Raw genomic sequence first — 25772 nt, forward strand, 5'->3', positions numbered from 1 at the left:
GTCGTGCCATATTTGACAGTCTTTCATCAGCTGTTACGACCCGTCCAACCTACTGGACCGTCATTGACGTTTTAATCGGCGTCGTGTGTAAAAGGCGCGCAAAGAGGGCAATCTATGTCAAGAATTAAGAACGGTATTTTAAATGTCATTTGTGGTTAAGTTGAGTCCCGAAATACAAACAAGCTGTACGAAAGACGCTAAGAGGTGATTTTGTGCAATGAAGCAAAGTGTGTCAATTAGGTCTGAATCACAGACAAAGTTTGAGCAACTGGAATCCGAAATGTTTGCAATGTGAATTAATGCTCGATCGCTCTAAGAGGAAACCTGTGAAATCTGTGGATTAGAGGCCGATCAATACAGCAGCAAGCTGATATTATCTGATGATACGAGGTCATCAGAGATCCATCCAGATGGGTGTTGGCAGATATGCACAAAAATATTTTTAGCCATGCTAGTGGCAGGATTTTAGGGATGGCAATGTTGGTCTGTTAGTTGTTCAGTCCACTACTCTTATTGAATGGATTGCTATGAAATTCTGTACAGGCATTCGTGGTCTCCAGAGGATGAAGCCTACTGATTTTGGTGATCCCCTGATTTTTCGTGTAGCACTTATCTTGTAAAATATTTCAGCATCTGCATGATAGACTGTCCCACAATTTTTCTAGGGCATCCAACTAGTACCAACAAATTTCAACCAATACCATGCTATCCATCCAGTCAATCAATCTGCAACTTTAAGCAAAAAGGGCAGTGTGTGTGTGTAGCCTGTGTAGCTCCGTATCTCTCTACACCCTAAGCCCGCCCACTTTTTAGCAGTCCAATCAAATGCGAAGGATTTTATTTGAATTCGTCTTGTAACTCTACACTGCTCAAATATTCCGTTTCACTGGGGAATACTCACAAGCTGAAGACGCTCTAACTTCCGTTTCACTGGGACTTTAAAAGTTTGCATTTGATTTATCTTAAAGTTCACTGCTAGGTTAACTATCATCATTGTCATTCACTGCTGAGTCAGCTATCTATTGCTCCTCTCAAGGAGGCAGATGGCAAATATTCTCCTTCAGCAAGAACAAATCATTTAGATGAAGCCAAAACAGCATTATTTATTTCCCTTGAGGGGGACAGAAGAAGAATTGAACTGCTCACCTCTTATTCTCTGCTTTCTACACAGGCATATGCACAATGGGGCACATGCATTTGATATATGTATGCATGTCTTGTCATGTGTATATTTTTACAAATGTGAGTGCATACCTTGTCTGTGTGTGAATCTCCTGGTGTTGCAGAATTTTTTTTAGGCTTGTCAGACCTATAATTTGTTGTGTCTGAGCTGTTTGCAGAGCAGTTCCGGTCAGGTTGCCATACAGCACAACACCGTCTGGCTCACATCTCAACAGCAAACAGCTGCTGCCGTCAGCTAATCCATTAGTTATTACACAGCCTATGCTCCTCATTGTTCAGCTGTGGTGGGCTAACACAGCAAGAAAACTGCTGTTACCACAAGTGAAAAATGTGAAAACAAAGGGAGTTATGATTTAGCTCAATTCCCAGTAGACAACAAGTATGCACAAACCAATTATTAAGAAAAAAGCAATGTAATAATGACACAGTAACCAATTAAAAATAGCTTTTGGCTTGCCAAAAGCAAAAGTGATAGTTGGGAGAAATGCAGGCTGAACAAACCATCTCCCATCTCTCTCTTTTCTACCGCACTCCCAGGATAATCTCTTGTCAGGGTAATAAATAAAACACTTATTCTCATACAGTTTGTTTCTCTCGCAAGAAATACAAAAAAACAAATCTTCTAGAACTTCTCTTTCTCTCATGACCTGTACCACAGACACATTGCACAACATTTTTTATAGTTGAAATAAGTTTTATACTCTCGAGATAGATACACAGACTCCAATTCAGAAACTTAGATGAAGAAAAAAATAAACTGGTGTCCTTTTCATTAAATCCATCCACTGTCAGGTCAGGGCTGTGGCCTGGAATAAACAGTGTGCCACCCGCATGCTCTGATTGGTAAAGTGAAAGACAGCTGAGGAATAAATGTCTGACAATCACGAAGAGAGCTTCATGTGTAACATAGTTCAACAGAAGGCATTCAGTATCCAACCCAGATGGAGTGATTCTATCATTATTTCCTCATTAAAAGGACCAGTGTGTAGGATTTAGCACCACCTAGCGGTGCGGTTGCAGATTGCAACCAAGTGAATACTCCTCCGCTTACCCCTCCCTCTCCAAACGTGCGGTGGCCTTCAGGTAGGGGTTAAGTATCTTGCTCAAGGACACTTCGACTTTTGGACCGTGGATCGAACCGCCGACCTTCTGATTGGTGGGCGACCCGTTCTACCTCTGGGCCACAGCCATGATTCATTGAACATGTTTTTTATCTGTTTTGTACTTCACAAATGTGCCCTGTCTTTAAAGGGCTACTGCAGTCCAAATTCAAAACATTGGAGCCGTGGTCAGTCCGCTCCTCCGTTGTGACTGACAGAAGTTAGCGCATGATTTTGCAATTTCAGGGTTACCTTCTACACACGACCGTGTTAGCCTCTGCATAGCCAGCAGCATTAGTCGGAATCACTTCACCGGCTGTGTGTCTCAAATACTCGCTGCCTTGTTAACCCAGCTGCACACGGACCACAGAGAGATGTGCCGAGGCTTTTCAGGTCGGCTAGAATCTAGCGTTAACGTTATCTCTGTTGATCAAGTCCATTAGTTTGCTTCCATGGCTGTAGAAGGCTGTATTTGCGTATTAATTTGCATGTCAATTTGTTTCATATGTGGCAACGTGGTGTTGAAATGGGCAGTAAAAGGGATCAAACCGGCTAAAACAAAAACAGACGTTCTGGACCGTAATGGAAATTTCAAAGGAGAACATACTGGCTGTAGCATTGTTGACAAAAAGCCAGTATTTCAATTTGGCATGTCATGGTCATTTTATGATTTAATACTGTAAATACATTACATATTGGTCCTTTAAATGAGTCAGAAGGAGCAGAGAGAGAGAGAACTTGTATTTCAAACTAACTTGTCTGACAACAGAAACTAAAACATACTGTATGTCAGATGTAGGTGAGAACAACTAAATAATATCATTAGCGATACTGAAACACAAAGTAAGTGATCATACAGGAAGCAGAGGTCTAACCAAACAGTTCCTCCACTCCTTACTAGATGATGGCTGTAATGCACAAAGAGGCAGAAGAAGAAACAAAAGTAGACATTTTTTTCTATTGTTTTGGTATTTTAACGTGGCCAAAGGACTTTTTAAAATGGTTTGAGATTCAGTGTGTACATCAGAGATGATCCCTGACACAAAGCTGTTACTGGGGGGCGTGTGGTGACACAAGGGTTTAGGGCTTTGGAGCAGGTTGTGGTGATAAGGGCGGACTGGGGATCATGGGATGAGACAGGATTTATCGTGATGTGGTGGGACTGGGTTGATGAGGCTAATACTTCCACATAGTCCTTATCAGACACAGGCACCTGAGCCTGTGTGTGTGTGTGTGTGTGTGTGTGTGTGTGTGTGTGTGTGTGTGTGTGTGTGTGTGTGTATGTGGGACATGGTGGTCCAGTACATGTCGGTCTGACAGAGAGCACTGAGAGAATGAATGGGATTAGACCAACATGCGTAATCCAGCTGGCCTGTGGGAGGGAGGTTTGCCCACACCACTCTGCTGGAGGAGATAAGGAAGATGGGTGTAAACCTCCACATGGTGAAAACATCAGAGATTATTTTGAAGCAGAATTTCACCAATTTCACATAAAAATTACAGTTTACTGATTATGGGGAGTACTACTCACCCTGTCGGAGAAAATAACCCTGATGATATCAGCACAAACTCAGGACAATGGATTCAAAAGATGTGGGTGTTTACCAGAGAGAGAGGGTCTGATGAAAATATGCTAATAGTTGCATTATGGGAAATGGAGGCTCTTTTGAAGGTTATGGACAATGAATCAGGATATCTCAGCCCATGCCTCTTTGATTTTAACCTGCTCTGTCTGTCACAGGTCTGTCAACTGCACTGAGGTTCTCTGATCAATTCTGATAAAATATAATGTATTGATTTTCATTTTCTCAGATGCTTCATTATTATTGAATTATTATAATCGTACATATTTTTTGGGATTGTTGGCCATTTAAGCACCACATTCTACAAAATCTACAAAATTAAAGCAAAAAATGTGGTTATTTTGGTAGTCAGAATTTTTCTAACACAACACATATGGTCTCAGGTCACATGACTTTAACTTCAGATTAGGGCTGTCAAAGTTAACGTGATAATAACACGTTAACGCAAATTTGTTTTAACGCAAACTGCATTAACGATCTTCCGGAGGTTGCTAGAGTGAAGATACTTGTATCCTATGAAACTACAAAACTTAAGGATACTAGGATCTCATACTAGCTGCGAAGGAGACTAAATAACTCTCCAAACTTATTAAATTTTGGCTAGGAAAAACTGGCATAGACATTTTCAAAGGGGTCCCTTGACCTCTGACCTTAAGATATGTGAATGAAAATGGGTTCTGTTGGTACCCACGAGTCTGCCCTTTACAGACATGCCCAATTTATGATGATCATATGCAGTTTAGGGCAAGTCATAGTCAAGTCAGCATACTGACACACTGACAGCTGTTGTTGCCTGATGAACTTGAGTTTGCCATGTTGTGATTTGAGCATGCAATACCTGTGAGGGTACAATATTTGTCATTGTTTTGTGTTGTTAATTGATTTCCAATAATAAATGCATTTGCATAAAGCAAGTATATTTACCCACCCTCATTTTGATAAGAGTATTAAATACAAATCTCCCTTTAAGGTACATTTTGAACTCGTAAAAAAAAAAAAAAATTGCGATTAATCATAGACAGTCATGCGATTAATCGTGATTGAATTTGAGTTGATTGACAGCCCTACATTAGATATAACCTACATCATGTTAGTCTAATGTAATTAATGTAGTGAACATAAAAAATAACTTGATCTGCAGTTGTCTGTCTCTCTATTTTATCTTGTACACATCTCCCTAGACAACAATATACCATACAGTATACAGTATACTGTGTGGACAGTTGATCATGTGTGTGTACACATGCAAAAACATGTAAAAATGCATATATGCACGTGTGCACATCCATGTTTTATACCACACAATACAATCACATGCCCATGCCAACGTACTGTACATGTGCACCCATGCACACAAACTAATCCACAGACTGCGGGTGTGATAATAAATATAATGTAATTGAAAAAATCTAATTCCACACAGTAGATTTTTATTACCATCATTGATATTTCACTAATCATCAGCCAGAATAATATTCACTGAGATCATTCTGACTGTAACAGTTTCATATGCACATGCCTGCAGCGGGCGCTCATGCACAATCCCACTCCAAATTCTTGCAGTTAAAGCCCCTCTCCAGAGTGCACAGCTTATTGGTGTCTTTTCTCAAACACAAGTAGAAGTCTTGTCTGACTGTAAGTCCTGCTCCCCGGTCTTTAGAGAAGTAGTATTTCTGCAAGATGAATCCTAGAGCGACCCACTGGTGCTTTATATTCCAACTGGCTGCAGCTGAGTACAGAGATACAGATGATCTTTTTTCCCCCTCCCCGTCTTCTCAACTCTGCCAATATTCTCTTCTCTCTAAAAGCCTTATCACACAACACAATGTTTACCCAGTGGGAGAGATGCATGTAGCTGGGGCTACCTTTATATTCATAGTAGAAAGTCAAAAGGGAGATATTCATAGCCACTTCAGGGAGAGGATAAGCTTGGAACTCTTTTATTCATGCTTTACCACGGCATATCTCGACGCTGCAACAATACAGCTTTGCGGTCCATTTTGTATACATCGGGAGGCGACGTTGTAAATACAATTTCTCCTTTCACATGACACTCATTTTCCTTTGACATATTACACCGTATAAAAAAGTACATCAGTCAAACACGGTAAAACAAGTGCTGAGTGAGAGAAAAAAGAGAGCAGGAGGGTGAGGAAAAAGAAAGAAACTTAAGATAGTTCAGTGTGATAGATGCCTTCAGTCGAGCAGTGACGGAAACGCAGTGGCTACTACCCAGAGGGCTCGTCTGATTGGCCGGCAGGATGTTTCCATGGGAGCAGTGAAAGTGACAACTAAACAAAGGGCTTCCATTAGAGGCCATGTCCCCTTTCGCTCTGCCGCTATTAAGACGCTGTCTGTGAGGCGCCTAATGCTGCTGACAGATGAAGAGGAGCACAAGGCAACAGGGAGCAATCGAAACTATCGAGGCAGATTTCTTTCAGTGCTGCACATAAATGCCCCACTAAAATCAGAAGCTAAAATAGCTATAGTAGAGGTTGTGTGGTAGAAAGTGTTTGTTTTGCTTTTTCCGATAGGGGCTGTAAAAGTTAACGTGATAATAACGTGTTAACTAATTTCTTCAATGCATTAACAAAATCGATCTTTCGGAGGTTGTAGCAGGCTCAGTTTTAAAGCTAAAGTGAAAGTACTGGCATCATATGAAACTATAACATCTTAGGAATCCACTGGTGCCACCCATGTCATACTAGCTTGTTGTGAAGGAGGCTAAATAATGCCCTAAAGTAAAAAGGAAAAACTGTCATGGCCATTTTCAAAGGTGTCCCTTGACATCTGACCTCAAGATGTATGAATGAAAATGGGTTTTATGGGAAACCCACAAGTCTCCCCCTTACAGACTTTACATCACTTTATGATAATAACATGCAGTTTGGGGCAAGTGAGCACACTGAGACCCTGACAGCTGTTGTTGTCTGTTGGACTTGAGTTTACCAGAGTACCTGTGAGGGTTTCTGGACAATATTTGTCATTGCTTTGTGTTGTTAATTGATTTCCAATAATAAATATATACATATATTTGCATAAAGCAAGCATATTTGTCCACTCCCATGTTGATAATCTCCCTTTAAGGTACATTTTGAAAAGATAAAAAAAAAAATGTGTGATTAAATTGCGATTAATAACGTCTAACTATGGACAATCATGTGATTGATTGTGGTTAAATATTTTAATCGATTAGCAGCCCTACTTTTTTGTCAAAATCCATAGATATTCTGTTTTTAAACCATGCCCAGTGCCCACACCAGTTCAGATTAATATCTTTTATTCAATGAAATATGTAAATAAATTAAAATATTCAGACTAAAATATCAAACTGGATAGCTCAAAAATGCACAAACTTTCTTTTCTTGTATATTCATGAATCCCATCACTCGGAAATGGAAGCTCTTTCATTGGAACCTAATTATCATAAATTACGCCATATTACTCAACAGATAAAATAATCATAATCCTCCAGACTTCAATGACTTTGTAGAAGAGGGAACTCTTGCAATGTGCCAAGAGAAATGCCAATTACAGCCCCACAAAGGGCTGACAAATGGTATAAGATCTGGTCGTGAGCGGACTGAGAGAGGACCGTGGAGGAAGTTAAAAGAGTGTAGATTGATTCGAAGATGTTCGTTAAAAACATCACAGCCAAACAAGAGACCATAGTCAATATGAGAGGAAGTAGAAAGTGTGATATGCATTGTTTCAGCCATTGATGGGCTCTAATTGGAGAAAAAAGAACAAAGAGAAGATTATCAAAATTACATTTAGATCAATTTTATCAGTCAAAGAACCTTTTAAATTGTGTCTAAATTGGATTTAAACTCAATAAATTGGAGATGTATGGAGTCATTCAATGAGTCCACAAACATGCTTAAATATCCAATATTTCCTCAGAAAATTATGCCCCTGGCAAGTCATGAATATGACCTGCTGTTTGCATGGAAACCACAGTAAATGTAATGACAAGGACAGATTAAATATGAAAATTGCCTTAATGCAGCTCAAGGCTTTACACATCCTCTAACATCCACACAAATAATCTTCTTTCCCTCACCTTTACATTATTCATGAGATCAGATGATCAGGACAATACAACGTGTCTGCCTCATGGCTGCATATGGCTCCATATTGGGATGTGGGTATCCATAGACCACAGACACTAACCACATGTAGGTCACATGCACCCTCACTGCACGCCTGTCTGTGGGTCAGCGGTACATGAATTCTTTACATGTGAACGCGTTTGTGCAAAAGCCCTGTGCATGCTGAATGTAACAGGAGATATGTCAATCACAGTCAGGCCCTGTTTGAGCCTCTGGGCACAGGAAGTCAGTAGTAGGAGCAGAGCAGTGTATCCTATCTGCTGTTTCATAACGCAAACTGGAGAACCGTCAAAGGGGAAGTAAATGACTTATATAATACCATAGGGTTAAATGTGCACATTACAGATGGCACAGTTTTTGATCATCTGAAACTGACTCTTTTCCTTTTAAAGGAGCAGTGTATAGATCTAGCAGCATCTAGCGGTGAGGTTGCAGATTGCAACCAACTGAAGCCTCTCCTGTGTGCCAAGCGTGTAGAAGAACTATGGTGAGTGTGTGTGTACTTGGGAAGTGAGTGGTGAAGCAAGAGAGAGAGATAGTGGCGACGACAGCGAGTAACGCTATCGACTCCGGAGAAAAAGTGAAGAAAAAGTTAACAGTGCTTTGTCCGGTCTGGGCTACTGTTGAAACATGGCGGTGCAACGTGGCGGACTCCTATGTAGATATAAAAGGCTCATTCAAAGGTAACGAAAACACAACGATTCTTATTTTCAGGTGATTCTACACTAATGAAAACATACTTATTAATATTATATTCCATTTCTGCCAATAGATCCCCCTAATTGTTACACACTAGTCTTTTAATAAGTCAGTTATGTTTAAGTGAAAATTGGTAAAACAATGAAACTTAAAGGCATTTACACAACGGGGGGGCGTGACAAATAAATAACCTGAAAATGCGAAATACTCGCCTGCGAATATTATATGTCTAGGGCTTTTATTGTGAAAGGTAACAACAGCAGGAGGGGATCTGGTCTGCGCAGCCTTTGTCAAGGTTGAAAAGAGTAATAAAGTTTGCCGTCTTGGTTCGGACTACGCAATTCAACCCGCTACGCACAACGTGATTGGTTAATGCCTTTATTTGTGGTCCAAAAGCTCAGAAAAATGTACTTTGTTCCAGAAAAAAATATATTGTGCGTGATATCCACATTTTGTGTTAAAGTTTAGTAAAGGCTCAATGGAATAAATCAACTCTAAAGTAGGTTTGTCTGATGCGTGTGTGGGCTGCATGGCCCACGTATGTGTGAGAACAAGTGTTTCCATCTGCGCCTACAGATGGGCATGTTCACATGTTGTGCGTTAGTGTACATGTGTGTTACAAACATGCAGACAAATGGATGTGCAAATTTATCGAACCTGATGTGTGTGCGTGGGGAGTAATGTGCATTAGAACGAGAGGCAATTTAGAAAAAAAAGTCAATATACGCAGCCTTAGTGGTGTCACTGCAGGGACATACTGGTCATTTACAGGTTTATTAAGTACATAGTGACACAGGTGGAACCGCCACATCCTCACATTCAGTCCAACATGTCAGAACAATAGAGGGAATGAATATTAAAGCTCCAGCACAGGGAGGAGGAGGGACATCTTTTCTCCCAGTCTAACACGTGCCTGGCAGAGAGGCGAGGAAGTTGGAAAGTGTGAAATGAGCCGGGGGGTGTGAGGGGAGGGGAAAGAGATGACAAGTCCGACTTCATCTATCAGATTTCTGGAGCGGTGTGACATACTATGGATGGAGTATGCATGTCTTAGAGGCAATTCTCCACTACTGACAATGTGGCTGTGTTCTTATTTTGTTGTTTGACTCCTGGAAAGTTGCTCAATATGAGTTTATTCTTTGACTGTAATGGATATAACCATTTAAAAAAAAAAAAAAAGGTCTATGTGTTTATGAACATCTGAGTACATGATCAAGGTTAACATTACAATTAGGGTTTGGTTTATTCATGCGTCATTGTTTTTTACGGATTTGAATGAAATATCTCATGAAAAATACATGTATTTTATGTCCAACGCATCCAAAATGAGTGTTTTTCTGCTGCAGGAGCATACTGATCACCTCAGTTTACAATAAATAATGTCCTCCTGTCATACCGAGAGTTCAAACAACGCTGTTGTTAATAAGAAATTATGAGGAACATGTTGAGAAAATGGAAACAAGCTCCTCATTAGTCTCTCAAACGTTGTGAAAAACAACCCATTAAACTAGAACGTTTAAGCTGCCAACCCTTTAAAATTAATTGAAAAATAATGATTCCCTTGATTAATTGTACAAAATTCCTTTAGTATGAAAGGTACGCAGATTTACAGTTTGGCAACTGAACTTGTGACCCTGACAGGAAACCCTCACCCTCTAATCACACTGTGGAGGCATGGAAATGGAAAAAAAACGAGGAGTGAGGGGCAGTAACTACTGTATCACACCAGGGGGGATTCACAGCATGCTACTGAGGATCAAATGTGTGATGTGTGAGTGTCAGTGAAGGGGGGCTGCTGTTCAGCGGCGGCAGCGCCAGGAGCGGGACTTCAGCATCTGGCTGAGTTTTCAGAAAAGCCCAGAATCTGTAATGTTCATCATGTGTGGCATTTTTAGTATTAAACCCAGATCAAAGCTGCATACTGTAAGGAACCAACCCGATCTCATGGGAAGGCATATAAACAGCATGACATTAAAGGGACACTCCACGTGACATGAGTGTAATTCAGCCTTTTCACGTGTCATTTGTACGCCTCTTTTCGTATGTCGTTTTTAGGCCATGCAACAAACACATCACAAACCTCCCTAAAAAACACAAATGTCACTAATGTAACTTCAGAGTAACTCTTCAATACTTTGTGACTGGAACACCGGTCTCCTAGTTGGAAGTCCTGAGTTTGTTGGACCCATCTACCTCCTCTCCTGCCCACCATAAGAGGTCTTTCTCACTTTTTATTATACGTTACTAGCTCTGAGTGTAACATATTAACACGGATGCGTTTACATTGCAGTCAATATAGCCTACATGGCGTACAAATGACACCCAATAGCAAGAACGCCGTTCTTATTGCATGTAAATTACGGTGTCATTCATACACCATTCAGTGCAACTGGGCTGCCAGGAAAGGAATATTCGGAGCGAAGCGCCGGGCAGAACAGAAAACAATATTTAACAATCAAAGCGTTAGCCCAGACTCATTCTAAGATTTCAGGGGTAGGCCCCAGATCTCTGCTGACCCTGGAACCACCCCTGTTGTTCAGGGTGACGGAGAGGTTATAGGAGTGCTCCACACTACCACAGCTGACAGACTGAACTTCACACATGTGCTGCACATCAGTAACGACTCGCGGTGGGGAAATTGCTGCATTCACGTCACATCATTAAGGCTGTAAATTCAAGCAGCCAAATGGGGAAAAAAACATCTGTCTTCTAGTTTCTTGTAATTGAGAGTCTGAGATACAGGAGATTTCTGCATTATCCTAAACTTTCTAAAAAAAGAATAAACGAATAAACCAAATCAACAAAAACAATATTTGATCATTTGTAGGGCTGTCAATCGATTAAAATATTTAATCGTAATAAATCGCACGATTGTCTATAGTTAATCACAATTAGTCACAAATTAATCACACATTTTTTATCTGTTCAAAATGTACCTTAAATGGACATTTTTCAAGTATTTGAGGCTCTTATCAACACGGGAGTGGGCAAATATGCTTGCTTTATTCAAATGTATGTATATATTTATTATTAGAAATCAATTTACAACACAAAACAATGACACATATTGTCCAGAAACCCTCCCAGGTACTGCCTTTAGCATAAAGAATATGCTCAAATCATAACATGGCAAACTCAAGTTCAACAGGTAACAACAGTTGTCAGTGTGTCAGTGTGCCTCAAACTTGCATGTGATTATCATAAAATGGTCATGTCTGCAAAGGGGAGACTCGTGGGTACACATAGAACCCATTTTCATTCACATATCTTGAGGTCAGAGGTCAAGGGACCCCTTTAAAACACATTTGCCTTAACGTGTTAATATCGTGTTGACTTTGAAAGCCCTAATAATTTGACAAAAAATGGATACAGCTAATAAAAATGAGTTCCATAGCCTTCACAGTTTGTTTACATCCAGTTTAACATGGAATAATGCGTAAACGCTACCAAGCTGTAACAAAATGATTTTTTCTCTTTATCCCTGTTCTGCTGAAATCGTGTGAATGCAACATTCAAATGCAAGAATAATGTCACTACCTTATATTTCAGCCATGCAGTTGGAAAATAAAAAAAGAACTACGAAGGATTACAGCAGTGTGGGGGTTCAGTGTGTTTTCAGGAACTGGATAAAGGCCATTTGGATTACACGTTAAGAGGACACCTTTGGCTACAGAGTCCTCTTACAGTACAGTGCTCCACATGCACAGAGGGAGGCTGAATGTGTGGGAGTGACATGCTAAAAGGTGGGAGGAGGTGTTATTCTTTGGGATGATTATGTCAGTTCAGATCTGACGGCCCAAAGCCAAACTTCAAAAAAGGACTCATTTCTTATTAATGTCCTCTCTGAAGGGAGACAATGCATTTCTACCACAGGAGGGGGGTGACCAACTACATTATGCTGTGTGTGTGATGCATGTGTATGAAATGCATGTGCTTGTGTTGTGTGTGTTCCTTCATGCATGAGTGTGTCTGTATGTGACAGATGAAAAGGGGGCAAAAAAATCCAGAAAGAATAAATTGGGTCCTCTTTGTACTGCCACTCTATATGATGTCCTACACAACAGAAAGTGAAAGATCCCTCCGATGGCCCTGAGTTTGCGAACCGTGAAAGAACGACACATCAAACCGGGGTGACGAGAGTGGAGAGAGTGTCATGTCACATCGGACGGAGGGGAGGTTGCTGCCTGTTAACCTTTCAGGATGGCCAGATGCATCAGCCAACGCCGCCAGTCAGCGTGTGGCATCGCAGTCGCACATCCAAGCACCAGCACCCCCCCCCCCTCTGCTTCCCCGCTGAATATTTTCACATTCCCTGACTCTGAAAACACTGTTAACAGCCCGTGCGACAGCGAGAGAGCGTGAGAGTGAGGAAAATGTGTGCGCTGCTATGTGTGATGTGGTTTGAGCTCCAGGCTACGCCAAGCAAACGGCGCTCGTCAGCCAATGTGAACAGACACCAAAAAAAAAAAAAAAAAAAAAAGGAATAATGCATGCTGATGAGGGGTGGGGTGCAGGGATTGGGCTGAGGCTTGAAAGTTAGGTGGCCACCATTGCATGGCTCCACTCTGGTGAATAATTCTCTCTCATGAGGCTGGTTAATGTCTCTGCCAGTGCCAGCATGTCACTCAGGAACACCGTGGCATTTTGTTGTTGCCACACTCGAGCTTAGATCTCTGTCCTCGAATACAAACAGATACATGAATAACTCAATTTCATTAGAATCTAAATCCTGCAAAGATCTAGATAAGGGTTCATGTGATTACTGGAGGAATTCTAAAAACAATCCAGTCAAATGATCTGCTTTGTACCTTTGTTTCATCTCAATTATTTATTTATAGCAGTTACCGGGCAGATGTTTGCCATGTTCACATAATGTGAGATGTAAAGAAAGTGCATGTATATGACTTGTGAGCCGTCGCTTCATCCGACAACAAAAGATGGCAGCTTGACTACTGGAGATTCCATCTTTACAAATCAGTTTCTCTGTCGTAATTATGGTTTGATATTTTACATGAATAGTATTTAGTTGGAAACCAGTAATTACAGCAACTCCACATGACATAAACACAATATTAACAAGGGCAAAGTCAGGTAGTAATGCTACCTTAGCAACTACACACCACAATGCGTATGTTGCACAATTTAAGAAGACTTGAGTCACATTCTTAAGGCATTTATACACTAGGAGCGTGACGAATAAAAATGCAAAATACTCGCCTGAGAATATATGTCTAGCGCTTTTATTGTGAAAGGTAAAGACATAAGGAGTGGATAAGGACTGCGCTACCTTTGTCAAGGTTTAAAGGAGTAATAAAGTTTGCCGTCCTGGTTCAAACTTCGAATCCTCCGTATTGACGTTTCATAAATATAGGCGCAACTCAACTGGTTCCACACAATTTGATTGGTTTATGCCATTATTCGTGGTGTGAAAGCTCAGAAAATTGTCCTTGTTCTGAAAAAAATGACGCTTTTTCACCTCGTAATATTCACGTTCTGTGTGAAAGTATCCGTACCAATAAGAACAGTTTGAAAAATATATTGACGTGCAATTGCACCAAAAATACTTGAACGTTTTTATGATGCTTTAATTAATTTTACTGTAAATATTATGCAATTTGTACATAGGAACGAATAATTGTTCATTTTAAAACAGATCACGCCAAATAATTAATTTCTTTCATATTTATTCCAGCAATTTTTCTCCGCTAAATATTCAATCGATTGTCAAAAAAACTGGTAGAATGCGAGATTGATGCAAGATGAAAATAATCAATAGTTTCTGCCCTGAGCCAACTGTATCAATAAATCAACATCCATTGCTGATGAAAAAACATGCAACATCCGTCTGCCACTCTGTATTTGAGTCCTGTTTGCTGTGGAGCAGAGCTCAGAGGAGCGCTGATGTCGTATCAGGGGAATGTTTTTAGACGGAGGCTGCCAGATCGAGCAGAGCGTGGTTAGATAAGTGCGGGAATCTGAGGCATCATACGGCTTCTGTGGTCACAAAGCAAACACTCGCTATGGTTTGAAAGGGAGCTCGCTAAACAGGATGTGGGACGTTTTTTCTTTTTGGTGTTTTCACTTCTGTGTGTGTGCATGGTACTGAAGCATGTGTGATAGTATGTCTGCTTGCAAATTTCCATGAGAGCATGCGTGTGTCTCCTCTCTGAGGTTTTGAGTCTGAGAGAAAAAAAACGTTTCTGTGAGAGATCCACCACAGCCCGACTGTCACTCTCAGATGGGCGGGGCCCGGCTAAAAAAAAAAAGAAGAAGAATGATGTACGTTATGTTTGCTAAAGACAACATTTATGTTTTAACCAAAATTATGGAAAAATGCTACTGGACACGTCAGGAAGATACAAATCTCCTGGGGATGATCAGCATGTGGCAACCACTCGCAGACTCCACCCAAACACATTTAAAGAAAGAAATACGGCCAAGAAACAGACGAAATGTCGGATAAAAAAAGGAAAATGTTATGCTCTACTGCGCCTGTCTTTATTCTTAATACACTGGAGTCAACTTGGGCCTTTTGGGATTTGTTTAAATTTGCTTTTAAACAATGTGCCCACTGTGCCCACTACAATCCCCCCAATTGTTACTACATAGACAAAACAGGCCTCGGACAGAGCTCCTATGTCTTTGAATACACTTGAACAAATGTCTGAGCCGATATAAAAGGTCCAAGGCATTAGGACGACATGCTATTCCAACATAACAAAAATCCATTCTCCATACATTCTGTGCTGGCAAGGGTCCTGGGATGCCATTCATTCTGTGTACAATCAATACATACTATATAATGCATCATACAGCAAACAGAGTGCTTCAGTGTACAATAACCACAGTCTTCCTGGTCGATGGATGATTGATGACAACTTATCATTATCTGCACTGGGCAAAAGCCTTACAGGAGCAAAAATACCAAAGTATCTTCAGAGCATTAAGAGCCCATCAATGAAAGTAAATGTGTACATTACATGTGTCTCGGCAGGTATTCTAAACACAGAAATGTCCACACTTAAACCTATGAACTTGCAGTATTTTCACACTAGGTACTTGGATATATATCCAAGTTGGTTTCTTGAATGAGGCGGATTCATTACTTTCAGTGCATGCAGCAAAATATTATTTTCTCCTAGTAACATGTATATAACTCAACAAAATGCCATGTTTAAAATGATGATAGATGACTTTAATGTTGCAAACAAACTCCCGCACATGATCTAACTTTCGTTGCAAGACCGTCATCAGGCAAACGGTTTGTGACGCTAGCCGTTTTTTAATTCAATTTGTCAATTGAATTTTGAGCAAACTTTTGAAATGTCGCAAAAAAGAAATGCGAATTAGGCACATTTCCATTAACTGGTTTGGAGCAAATAAACTTGGCTACAGCGTATTTTGGTCAGAAGTTGGTGCTATAGGCTACGCATGGCTGTAATCCGATAGTAAATAATAGAAGAAGTAGAGGCAAAACAAGTCGCATTGGCCATGTAACCCATAGAAAACGTACAATAGCAAAAATGGAGAGAGGTCTTCGGGAATTTCTTTCAATTGGAGAAGATTTAATTGTTCCTTCGTGTCATCTAGTATTGGCCATGTTGAGCCAGGGAGACAAGGACAAGCATGTGCGTGTTATGGGAGAGACGCCGACAGCAGAAACAGCTGATCAGTCATGTGAGTTAAATGTTCGCTACGTCATAATTTTATAAAGTTGAGGAAGTTGTATCAACTTTTCTAACGAGATAATTCAAAATGTGAATAAAAATATGTGAATAGAAACACCGCTAATGCAAAGCCATCTTAAATAGGGAGTGGCTGCAAGTCTGCAAACAGACTACACATTACATTCCTGACGTGCAATAGGAAGGCATAAATACCAAACATCAATTTACTCTATGACAATCACCAATATCATATATGGAGCTATAAAAACACTCTGTATAGTATGACATTAATGTGTCATGTACCAATCATGTTGTTCAAGTACAAGCGTGTGGGCTTTCACATTTGGTCTGTGGACCACACTGAAGTTCAACAGCAGCTTTCACATTTCACCAAAACCTCTCAAACTCTCTGGGGAAATGGCCTTGGGTCTCCAATGAGCCTGTGTCAACATGACCTCAAAGTTAATAGAAAGCTTTCAGCTCACTTATCCGACTTATAGAGGGATTTAAGCCATTGTTCTTCCAGAAACAACCTTGCCTCTAGAGCCTTTTACAATATCACCAAACCCTTTAAACATTTCTCAGTATCAAGAATTGGATGACTTCAGATAAAAAATAAAAAGTAAACAGCCAGGTTTATCAGTATGCCTCCTCAGATGTAGAGGCAGACGTTGTACTTCCAGGGGCAGAGGCTGTCAGGCTGTCGTTCCTGCTGCTGCTGCTGCAAGACACATGTGTTCTCGCCAACTGCCTCACTTACCCTAATGAAAAACAAACTCCGCTTTGCACTAGAGGGACCGCGTGCCGAACAGTCTGAATTAAGCAATCTGCGGCGATGCATGGCATAGCTACAGACAGTGACGAGAGACACAACAAACTAAATTGTTTGCCGTGATTGTTTTGAAGAGGGCGAAAGCTCATAATGAAACCCCTACAGTGATGTACGGCAGCCACGGGAGTGATGTTAAACTGTTAAACAAAGCTTTTTGGCATTAACTCTGTTTTCCCAAACAAAGAAACAACAATGCTAGGCCAGAGAGATAAAACAAAAAAAACATCACTGCTGTTGTGTGGATGTGTGATGGAGTGTGGAAGACAAGTCTAGGCCACAGGACCTCACTAAAGGAGGTCTGAATCTCTGCCATCCCCTCGTGGCAATTGGAAACATTTCTAGGGAGGAATCCCTTTATTCTGCACACAGACGTCTGGAGAAAGAGAGAGAGAGAGAGAGAGAGAGAGAGAGAGAGAGAGAGAGAGAGAGAGAGAGAGAGAGAGAGAGAGAGAGAGAGAGAGAGAGAGAGAGAGAGAGAGAGAGAGAGAGAGAGAGAGACCCTGCACGAGTGACACATCACAGCCCGAGACAACTCACTGTGTCAGCTGGAACAGACAGAGGCTCATTATGGGTCTCCATTCAGCATGTCTCACCAGGGACAGCATGGAAGGGACTGGGGGAGGGGTGAGGATACAGAAAAGGGGATCCACAATCCAGATTTTTTTCTTAGTTTCCAAAAAAAGAAGCAGACAGAAGAGTCCTTGGTGGATCAGAGACGGCAATAAAACAGTTGTACAAACGTCTGCTAGAAAAGGGAAGATGCCTTATGGCATGTACTGTAGAGGAATGATTTGGGTACTCGGGCTGATTGCTTTGCTCCCAATATTGCTGCTTGCAGGAGGTGTGCCCGTTTGGGGTGGCGTTATTATGAATCGCATTGCGTTTTTTGGCAAGACCCACCTTGCGTAGTATTCAAGCGCTAGGATTGGCCAGGCGTCTATGCTCGCGCAAGGTACAGGTAACCCGATTTGTTCAGGTTCTATGCCCTGACCATCGTGCTATCATGACCCTAACCACTTGAGGTCAATGCCTAACCTCAACCAACCGTCTCTGCCTCAACCAAGTACGCAGGCTGGGTATTGCCAAGAAATGCAGAGGGATTCCTAATAATGCTTCGGAGCGGGTTGATTGCTTTGCCCCCCGAAATACTGCTTGGAGCATTGTCGAGAACTGCGGTATGGCTGCTTGCAGCGTTGTCAAGAACCGCGGTATGGCTGCTTGCCATAAAGCATACCCAGCTTTATGGCCTATTTGACTCTAAATGGGACCATAATTTACTAAATGAACAACATTCTGTATTGAAAAAGACTTGAAACTAGCGATTGAGACCATAAACTCATGTTTACAATGTTTACTGAGGTAATAAGTCAAGTAAGAAGTAGGGTCATTTTCTCATAGACTTTTTGCAAACTGAAGTTAAAAACTCCGAAAAGGCTTCCAGTAAAGTGACGGTTGTCAACGTGGTGGTCAGGGCCCAAAAGGAGCTCTCAATTATTCATTTGGCACTTTTTGTACAAGAGAGTGAAACAAGTAAACTCCCTTTCTCAAACTGACAATGAAATGTCAAGCTGACGACAGATAAACTTGGGGTTTTGCTCCCTCATGGGACCTCATGAGAGTGGATGTCTCTTTACGGGACCCACTGTCATGCTTGGTCTCATCCTCTCTCTCCTCTTTCAGATTGAAAATGCAGGAAACTCTCCCTCAGTGGCACAATGGCACTCACTTATCCCTTCAGCCTGGTTGCGTCCAAGAAAGAGAAATACCTCTTTTCTCATGAATTGATCTTGAAGTTTCGTATCTTGACAGAAATGCGAACCGAAAGGCAGGTTCACAGCCCAGTCGTCCGGCTTTGTCTTCTTCTCCTACAATGACGCTGGAGGTATTTTAAACAGGGCTTTCAAACCAGGGAAATCCATTAAGTTGTCAGTTGTCACAAAGTGCTGGGAAAGCGCTGCACACATCTCACCGGTCTAATTTTATTGCTAAACCATGCTCTTTTCCATAAAGCCGGTGCTATTAGAGGGCACGAGAAGGGCTATGGAATCTCTATTACTCTATAAGGCCATTTGCACAACCTCCTGCCATTTCCCTGTACCATTTAAGAGGAACAAAGAGGTGTACACATCTTAATAATGTAAGACCATCTGCAGCACGGCCACCTCAAGAAAAGGACCCAGCATTTTTACCCCCTTTCTCTTTTTGCTTAGAGAGCCATCTCATGAAATAGACATTGTGTGTGGTTTATTGTGTCGATTTCTCAAACTTGTTTTTACATGTAAGGATGGTAAAAACACAGATTCTACACTATCAACACATGAAGAAAGGGATGAAGTCTTATAGCCCACTCCAATTGAGGAGTTCTTGATAAAATTACAAACATGGAACGGGGATAAGAAAGCTCTATGTCATTTTTACCAAATATTTTGAGTCGGGCTGTCAATCGATTAAACTATTTAATTGTGATTAATCGCATGATTGTCCATAGTTAATCACGATTATTCACAAATGAATCAGATTTAACTATAGACTTCTTCACATTTAATTAATTAATTATTTTTTTATCTGTTCAAAATGTACCGTAAAGGGAGATTTGTCAAGTATTTAATACTCTTATCAACATGGGAGTGGGCAAATATGATAGCTTTATGTAAATATATGTATATATTTATAATTGGAAATCAATTAACAGCACAAAACAATGACAAATATTGTCCAGAAACCCTCACAGGTACTGCATTTAGCATTAACATATGCTCAAATCATAACATGGCAAACTCAAGCCCAACAGGCAACAACAGCTGCCCATAAAGTGGGCATGTCTGTAAAGGGGAGATTAGTGGGTACCCATAGAACCCATTTTCACTCATATATCTTGAGGTCAAGGGACCCCTTTGAAAATGGCCATAATAGTTTTTCCTCGCCAAAATTTTGCGTATGATTGGAGTGTTATTTAAGCTCCTTCCCAACAAGCTAGTATGATATATCATCACTCTAGCTTTCAAAACTGACACTGCTACAATCGTAAAATCGCAAGTTGCGTTAAAGAAATTAGTGGTGTTAAAACAAATTTGCATTAATGAGTTATCGCGTTAACTTTGACAGCCCTAATATCTTTTATAAATACTGCTAACAGCAGGGATTAAATGCATCTCAGTGATGTGGTTAAAACCTGACCCCCCAACATACAATAAATGGACTGAGAAGGTATGGGAGATTTACCAGATGGACGAATAAAATACTCTTTGAGATTCCAAAAAGATATACTTATTAAAAGGTGGAGCCCTGCCATAGCTATATTAATACAGTGAAGTGATCTAAATCCTCATATAAGCTAAATCATACATGCATCTTTGGATTGTGTATATGATTGTATTGCTCAAACTGAAATAAAAACATTCACATACCTATTGGTACAAAGGAATACACGCACACACTCTTATCCACTTGATGCCACTTTACTGAACACACCTGCTCACCGCCATCGGTGCATGTCATTCAGAATCTTTCTCAAAATCCCAAATAATAAATGAAAAGCACATGTGAACACAGAGCAGTATCAAGGCAATATCCCGCGCTTCAGCTCTGCCACCTTGATGGTGTTACTGGTGTCAGGGATTTCATCGAGTGGGTTGCTCTCACACAACCAGCGATTCAGTTTTACAGCTGGTTTTGTCATTGATGTGACAGCTTATCCCTCTGAGATGCCACTGACCTGTCTTAGACGGTAACCCAGATCACAACAATCTAGAGTGGACAGGACAGCTACGTATACACAGTTCGCACACGAGTGCGAAAGTTGTCAAGAAAAATAAGCACACGGATACACGCAGGAAAAAGGCTTGGACAGAGGCACGCAGAAGCACACACACATACACACACTCCTGAGCACAAACTGAAAGAGACAGTGACACTCTCAATAACCCCAAATCTACGGGACGTGAGAGAATCTGAAAAGAAGTCATGTCATCTACGAGAGGTCGGAGGCTATTTGTATCTGAGGCTATTACCGGCTTTTTCATTCAATCGCTGGAGACAACCACAACATCACCACAAGCATGAACATACCTTTTACATATTCAGTCAGAGCAGGTCCTTCCTAATGACTCTATGTGTTTTCACAATCTAATATGCATATCATTGCTGCGGGGAAGGGGTCGCCTCTTAAAAGCACTCAGGGTGATGTAATCTGGCCACGAGGCCGCTGACATGACACCAGTGGACAGATCTGGCAACCGCAGCCGCCGTTAGTCGAGCGCAAAGCGGGGCCCAGACACACTAACCGAGTGCTCCAAAACCACTGCTAAAACAAGAGTGGAACAAGAGGGGATGGAGGAAACCACAGAAGACCATGGAGAGGTCAACTAGGTATTGGAAGTAGCTCTCAGTAGAGAGTCTAGAGTCTTGATTGGAAATGTAAGTCTAACTTGATGTAATCCTCCAAAAATGTGACTGTATGCCCAAAGCAAGACCTGCTAATAGCGGTTTTGTGAGCCTAAACCAGAGTAAATAAAAGTTTTATTTGACGATAGCCATTGGGAGACTAGGGTTATGTCATAGCTTTGTTGCTGAAATAGCTGCATGCTGCGGCTGTAATTGGAGTTGATCAGGGCACTGAGACTGAACTACACATTAAAGAGGACCTATTATGCTTATTTTCAGGTTCATACTTGTATTTTGGGTTTCTATTACAACATGTTTACATGCTTTAATGTTCAAAATATGCTTTACTTTTCTCATACCGGCTGTGCTGCAGCACCTCTTTTCACCCTCTCTCTGAAACGCTCTGTTTGAACTCCTGCCCCCCCTTCCCAAAAGCCCAGTCTGCTCTGATTGGCCAACCTAACCAAACTCTACGGACTCCGCTCCAGCTCCGCTCTAACTACCCTTGTTTGAGGGCCTGCCAAACTAGCCACTAGGCAGGTATTATGCAAATGTGTTACTTGGTGACATCACCACGTTACGGAGGAAAAGGCAGGACTTCAAGCAAGGCGTTTCAGGCAGTTTAAGAGCAGTGTTTCTGTGGGGGAAAATAACACCCTTTCTCGTGGACTTTGGGATTTGTAACTTTGCAGACCTTTTACATGCACAAAAAAACTATATAACACACTAAAGGAAAGGGGAAAAATAGCACAAAAGGTCTTTTTTAAGTGTGCTGTAAAACCAAAACAATGAGCTAAAAGAGGCCATAAAGCTCTGCACAGCTCCCGTGTTGGGTGTAATTGGGCAAATTGTTTAGGTCTTTGCTCCGAAAATGTCTGAAATATCACCACGGTCAAACATATTTTCCATGAGCCTTACTGGCCCACAGTGAGGAGCACCAAGGTCGTGGCTATGATGACACAGCCAGTCACTGAGAAAATGAATAATGCACGAGGTGTAAAAGAAGGTGCATTATAGGGCCTATGTGACAAAAGTGGACGTTTTAGTGTATGCTGTTCCTCATTCAGCCCGCAATGCACTCTCAGTAATGAGCAACAGTCAGCAGATCTCTAATGTGTGTTACTCCAAGTGAGAAACAAGTGAGCAAGTGGAATCAATCAACCTAATTTCCTTTGAATGAATATGCAATTTTTAAAATTGAGCTATCTTTTTTGTGAACTGTGCTCGCCACAAGAGGACCTTGTTTCCCCCTTTTAACTATGGTTGTTAGTGTCTTTTTGCAGTAGAAAATTCATTGTGTGGCTGATATCTGCAAACGACAAATCTTAACTGTACGCCACCTTGGCTTCTTTAATTAGGCCTTATTTTAGAACAACGTGCTTCTTCAGGGTAGAGATTATAATAACCCAACTGGTTCCAATGGGCGATTTTCATGCCATTTTCTGTAGGCGCCTTAATGCCTAAGTCCTCACTCTTCTTTAGCCGTAAAAGTCCTCCTGTGCCCCCACCAGCTCCAGCTCCCACTATTCCAACACATTAAGCTTCTATGACAGCTGATTTCCCCTTCCGAAAAGCATCTGCAAGCTTTACCTCAGTGGAATAAAGGGGGTAATTTGTTTAATGTTTGAAAGAGCACAAACAAGGCTGAAAGGCAGGGAGAGCTATTACAATAATGTGTTTCCTCCTGTTATTGTCCCGGGGGAGCACCCATAGATTCCCTAGCAGAAGCATAGTAACAATGGAGACCAACAATCCTTTGTATATAGAAGGAAAAAGGTTAAATTTGGTTACCTACATGTTGTCTTGAATCAAAGGTGAACATTTGCATCACTGGGGGGGGGGGGTGTTTTGGTTCAGGTGTTTTACACAGAATCCCTGCCTTGACTGCTGATGAAGCGTTTCAAAGGTGCCCGCTGCCAAGGACATGATGACAATGCATGCTTTTTTTATTCTATTTCATGAAATGGTACATTAGCCTAAATGTACCTGAGAGGAAGGGGGGTAGGATGAGGATGGGAGGGGTCGGGGCGTGCTTAGGGAAACGACGGAAGTGCCATAGGAGGAACAGCAGATGGAAGGAAACATAAAAGCAATAATATGGAGTTTCCAGATCGCTGGGCTACAAGCTGCTTCAATTACTTTTTTCTCATCCTATTTTTCTCCATCCTTCTCTCTCTCGCTCCCTCCGTCATACCTTCTTTCCCTCTCCCCACCACAAAAGATAAAAGCAGTCATTGGGTTTTGTTTGTTTTGTATCCTTTTGATAATAGAAGACGGTGCATCCTGATCAGGCAGAGCCCACCCAGTCCAGGAAATGGGATTTGTCAAACAGGCACAAAGCAGGACGGACGTGACAGGGCCAGACATGTGGAAGCACACCGCCCCTACATGTTTAGGCTCTGGGCTGTGCATGTAATACTCGCTTCCCCTATTGTTTATTCATTGCTTCCTGGACCTCGCAAAGTATTGGAGAGAAACAGAGAAAGAGCACGGGGGGAGATGATTGCTGTTTTTCTTGCTTGGTGACATTTGTGTTCCTTAGAGAAACATACAGTGCACCGCCAACTGCTCCAGGCAGGCCCCCCTCACATGGTTTAGAGTTTGTGCTTTAATAGGAGACAGTTGAGAGCTGGTGACGCTTTATAGTGGCGGAGGCCTTTGGAAAGAACTCGTAAAAAGGGGAAAGATGGATGGCTTTATTCAGGCTGCAATAGCGGAAACAAACAAAAACAGACGTCAGCCTCCTTCGGAACACACTCTCTAATTAGACTATCGGCAATACCATATCTCACCCACAATCACACATGAAGGCTACAGGGTTGTTATTTAGCTGGAAGAAACACTATGAGAGCAATCACAAGTTTCTTATGTAACATCCTTCATGCTTGTGTTACCATAGCCACCAAGAGCCCAAAATCCTTGTACTTTTTAAATGTTCTTGAAACATGAAAGGAAGAATCAACCTCTTTCTACCTTTGTGGTCCTCCACTCATTGAAGTTTTAATCTCACACTCCTCCAATCCAAAAGCTAACTAGAATTACCGCCTCACGGTTGTATGCCTCCGCCAACCAGTCAAGTTGCAGTATACATCCATGTCTGTTCAGAATGTCACTTTGTCATTTTATCCTATTAAACATTTGTGCTTGAGTCATGTTTTGTGCTTAAATCATGTACTCTATTTTGAGCTATGGTGCTTCTATAGTTTGTTTTTTATTGTTAGTGCTGTACTCATATTTTTTCTTTTAATCATTTATCCTAATTATCCTTAATCAGTCCATCCTTTAGTCCAATGATTCACAAAGTGGGGTCCGTGGCACTTGGCGAAATAATTAGCTATAAATTATAACATCGTGCTGTATCATTAAAAAGTACATATCTACAGATTTGGACCATTTGCGCCAATGAAACAAGCATATTGTGTCAATTACTGCCACCCACATTAGCTTTGGGCCAATAGAAACTCTGATATGATTGTGACACATCACGTCAATCTGTCATGAATCAGTCACTTCACTCAGGGTGCAACGAACCGTTCCTGCTGCTGCTTAGCTTAGCTTATTATCCAGCTAGCTAACTGGCGAGCATGGAGAAATATTTGAGTCATCCATATTGTCAAGTGACGCTAAGCCCAAACTAGCTAAATTGAGAAAATATGACAACAGTCATATCGAGCGACAGCGACGGGAAACCAAAATGCGTCATGTGTCTTCAGGTGCTAGCGAACGAAGCCATGAAGCCGGCCAAGCTGAAGCGACATCTGATTACCAAAACAAAGTGGTACTAACATGATTCAAACTGAATGTAATCAGTGTCATAATTATGAAGGGGTCCATGGAACATTTTGTCCCCTTTAAGGGGTACCTGGCCCCCAAAAAGTTTGAGAAGCCCTGCTTTAGCCAAAGTGGACATTTCTGCCAAATTTGAAGAAGTTCTCTCCAGGCGTTCCTGAGATATCGCGTTCAAAAGAATGGGACGGACGTGAGGTCACGGTGACCACAGTGACACCAAAATGTAATCATCTCATCCTTGAGTCCAATTGGACGTTTCTGCCAAATTTGAAGAAGTTCTCTTTGGGCATTCCTGAGATATCACGTCATGAGATGGGACGGACGGACGGACGGACAATCTAAAAACACAACGCCTATGGCCACGGCTGTCGGCATAAAAACACATATTTTCATATGCACTAGTCTGCACAAGGCTATAATGAGGA

The 25772-nt window shown here is 41.4% G+C and overlaps 1 protein-coding gene across 9 annotated transcripts in view; it reads right to left on the reverse strand.

Moving 5' to 3' along the window:
• Positions 1-25772, reverse strand: part of vav2 (vav 2 guanine nucleotide exchange factor) — a 224623-nt gene that overhangs the window by 69690 nt on the left and 129161 nt on the right. The window lies entirely within an intron of this gene.

This window comes from Sebastes fasciatus, chromosome 19 (genome assembly GCF_043250625.1).
Source record: "Sebastes fasciatus isolate fSebFas1 chromosome 19, fSebFas1.pri, whole genome shotgun sequence".
Taxonomy (NCBI): domain Eukaryota; kingdom Metazoa; phylum Chordata; class Actinopteri; order Perciformes; family Sebastidae; genus Sebastes; species Sebastes fasciatus.